The following is a 3,870-nucleotide window of genomic DNA, read 5'->3' on the forward strand; positions in this document are numbered from 1 at the left end:
GGAACTGTATGTTAAGATGGGTTTATGCAGTTCAGTGTTTAGATTGTAGATCTTTTTTTGAGTGTTTTAGTGAATGTTGGTTTCTTTTTTTGCAGGCAATGCCAGCGAAGAAATACCAGCCTTCTTCAGCTGTTATTAGCTTTTTCACTGCAGTTGTTGTTGAGGTACTTGGTGCTTTGAAGGTTATAGATGCTGATACCGTGAGAAATTTTATCCCCTTTGTACTTAATGGAGTTGATCTAAATGCGAATGGAGGCTCTGACCACAAGGTAAAAGGATGCATTTATTTTATGGATTTTGAATTTGGATGAGTTTTACTTTGTGCCATTATTTGCTTTTTATGGATGTACTGTACATTTAACTTCTTTCTTTCCGTTTTTAAACGTTTCTATCAAACTCATAGTGTTTGCAGTATGTTTGTTTTCTGCGTATGTCGAAATACATCTGATTGTCCTTAAATATTGCTAAATTTATGTAGTTGGCTTAAAATTTAGCTTACTGCATTTGGTTTGTGTTCCATTTGTATAAGCCACTTATGTTTGGCTCGTGCATTTCTAATTCTTGTTCTTTTGTCTCTTTGTGTTTTGTCAGTCACAGATTCAGATGTTCCCAAAGAAAGCAATGGAGAGCCTTAATGAAATTAGGTAGTTCCCTTGGAAGTTGGAACTGAACTCGAATAAATTTTTTTATTGTATGACATGCACTTCTGTCACTTGCTAACTATCTGCTGCAATCTTTTTCATTTTCTTAAAGGGATTGTGTTGGAGTACTTTTTGAGAAAACTAACTTGTTTGAATCTCTTGGAAATTCCACAGGTGTTAATTACTAAGTAACCTCCAACTGCATCTATCCAATATGGGAAAAAAGCATACTACAAGTTGTGGAGATTCAGGATTTGCTGGTTTGCTTTACAATTGTATCAAAGACACATTAGAACCATTAGCTAGGACTTGTAGACTTGGATATTCTTTTTAAAGTTAAGTGTTAACTGATGAATTGTACAATGAATATTGATTTTTACATAAATGGTCATTTGGATTTATGGATGCAGGTTTCATTACATTATAATTTAAATAAATGGTCATTTGAGTGAATGTAAATGTGTTATACTGGAAAATTAATGTGAATGTGAAATACTTTTGGCAATTCGGTTTCAGCTATAAAATTTTTTTAGAAAAAGTTTTATGCACACAACTTCTGATAAGAGTTGTGTTCCATATTTCAACTACACAAATTAGGTGTTGTCGAAGATAGTTCTACAACCCTAACAAGTGTAGTGCAAATCTTATTCATAATACTAATAAGAGTTGTTACACATTTCTACGATACACATCCTAGGTTGTCCAAGATAGTTCTGCAATTTTAACAAGTGTTGTGTTACATATTTGTACCATACACATCCTTCGTTTTCCAAGATAGTCCTACAATTTTAACAAGTGTTGTGTTACATATTTGTACGATACGCATCCTTTGTTGTCCAAGATAGTCCTACAACACAAGCAAGACTTGTGTTAGGCTTTCAAAAAAAATCAAAAGAGAATCACAACTTTGGCAAAATATTGTCGAACCATGAATCACATCACTCTTTACAACTCTTAGTCAAGCATTGTAGAAAAGATTGGACTTTCTACAATACCCCCCTTCCACAATGCATAAAATGGAGTTGTCGTAGGGGTACTACAACTCTAATCTGTAGTCGTCAATGATGATTTTTCCCGCAGTGAAGCCTACTACGAAACTGACCAACTGCCTATACGTTTGTGTATTCTTTTGAACCATCCTCTTAAATTTACCAATTTTAGTATATTATTAGGTGTTTTAAACAGTTTCTAGCGGTCCGCGTGACATCTATTAATTCTCTAATCTTAAAGAACTACGAGTTATAGATAATAAGCTTATTACGAAACTAAGCAGCTGCCTATACTTTTGTATAATCTTTTGAACCATCCTCTTAAATTTACCAGTTTTAGTTAATTATTAGATGTTTTAAACAGTTTCTAGCGGTCCAGTGACATCTATTAATTCTTTAATCTTAATGAACTATGAGTTATTGATAATAAGCCTACTACGAAACTAAGCCGTTACCTACATTTGTGTATTCTTTTGAACCAATCTCTTAAATTTACCAGTTTTAGTATATTATTAGATGTTTAAAACAGTTTCTTGCGGTCCAGGTGACATCTATCAATTCTCTAATCTTAAAGAACTATGAGTTATAGACAATAAGCCTACTACGAAACTAAGCAGCTGCCTATACTTTTGTGTATTCTTTTGAACCATCCTCTTAAATTAACCAGTTTTAGTTTATTATTAGATGTTTTAAACAGTTTTTAGCGGTCCAGGTGACATCTATTAATTCTTTAATCTTAATGAACTATGAGTTATTGATAATACGCTTACTACGAAACTAAGCCGTTATTTATACTTTTGTGTATTCTTTTGAACCATCCTCTTAAATTAACCAGTTTTAGTATATCATTAGATGTTTTAAACAGTTTCTAGCGGTCCAGGTGACATTTATTAATTCTCTAAGTTTAAGAACTATGAGTTATAGATAATAAGCCTACTACGAAACTAAGCAGCTGCCTATACTTTTGTGTATTCTTTTGAACCATCCTCTTAAATTTACCAGTTTTAATTTATGATTAGATGTTTTAAACAGTTTCTAGCGTGTCCATGTGATATCTATTAATTCTTTTTAATCTTAATGAACTATGAGTTATTGATAATAAGCCTACTAAGAAACTAAGCCGTTACCTATACTTTTGTGTATTCATTTGAACCATCCTCTTAAATTTACCAGTTTCAGTATATTATTAAATTTGTTAAAAAGTTTCTAGCGGTCCAGGTGACATTTATTAATTCTCTAATCTTAAAGAACTATGAGTTATTGATAATAAGCCTACTACGAAACTGAGCAGCTGCCTATACGTTTGTGTATTCTTATGAACCATCCTCTTAAATTTACCAGTTTTAGTATATTATTAGATGTTTTAAACAGTATCTTGCGGTCCGCTTGACATCTATTAATTCTCTAATCTTAAAGAACTATGAGTTATAGATAATAAGCTTACTACGAAACTAAGCAGCTGCCTATACTTTTGTGTATTCTTTTGAACCATCCACTTAAATTTACCAGTTTTAGTATATTATTAGATGTTTTAAACAGTTTCTAGCTGTCCAGGTGACATCTATTAATTCTCTAATCTTAAAGAACTATGAGTTATTGATAATAACCCTACTACGAAACTAAGCCGTTACCTATACTTTTGTGTATTCTTTTGAACCATCCTCTTAAATTTACCAGTTTTAGTATATTATTAGATGTTTTAAACAGTTTCTAGCGGTCCAGGTGACATCTATTAATTCTCTAATATTAAAGAACTATGAGTTATTGATGATAAGCCTACTACGAAATCAAGCAGTCACCTATACTTTTGTGTATTCTTTTGAACCATCCTCTTAAATTTATTAGTTTTAGTATTTTAATAGATGTTTTAAATAGTTTCTAGCGGTCCAGGTGACATCTATTAATTCTTTAATCTTAAAGAACTATGAGTTATTGATAATAAGCCTACTATGAAACTAAGCAGCCACCTATACTTTTGTGTATTATTTTGAAACATCCTCTTAAATTAACCAGTTTTAGTTTATTATTAGATGTTTTAAACAGTTTCTAACGGTCTAGGTGACATCTATTAATTCTCTAATCTTAAAGAACTATGAGTTATAAATAATAAGCCTATTACGAAACTAAGCAGCTGCCTATACTTTTGCGTATTCTTTTGAACCATCCTCTTAAATTTACCAGTTTTAGTTTATTATTAGATGTTTTAAACAGTTTCTAGCGGTCCAGGTGACATCTATTAA

At 31.7% G+C, this 3,870-nt stretch overlaps 1 long non-coding RNA gene across 1 annotated transcript; it reads left to right on the forward strand.

Annotated features, from left to right (window-relative positions):
* Positions 1–210: 210 nt before the first annotated feature.
* LOC113278307 lies at positions 211–850 on the forward strand. Its single transcript, XR_003325417.1, has 3 exons — positions 211–269; positions 592–644; positions 816–850. It is a non-coding gene; the product is annotated as an uncharacterized LOC113278307 (long non-coding RNA).
* The last annotated feature ends 3,020 nt before the right edge of the window (positions 851–3,870 follow it).

Source organism: Papaver somniferum, chromosome 5 (genome assembly GCF_003573695.1).
Source record: "Papaver somniferum cultivar HN1 chromosome 5, ASM357369v1, whole genome shotgun sequence".
In the NCBI taxonomy this organism is placed as follows: domain Eukaryota; kingdom Viridiplantae; phylum Streptophyta; class Magnoliopsida; order Ranunculales; family Papaveraceae; genus Papaver; species Papaver somniferum.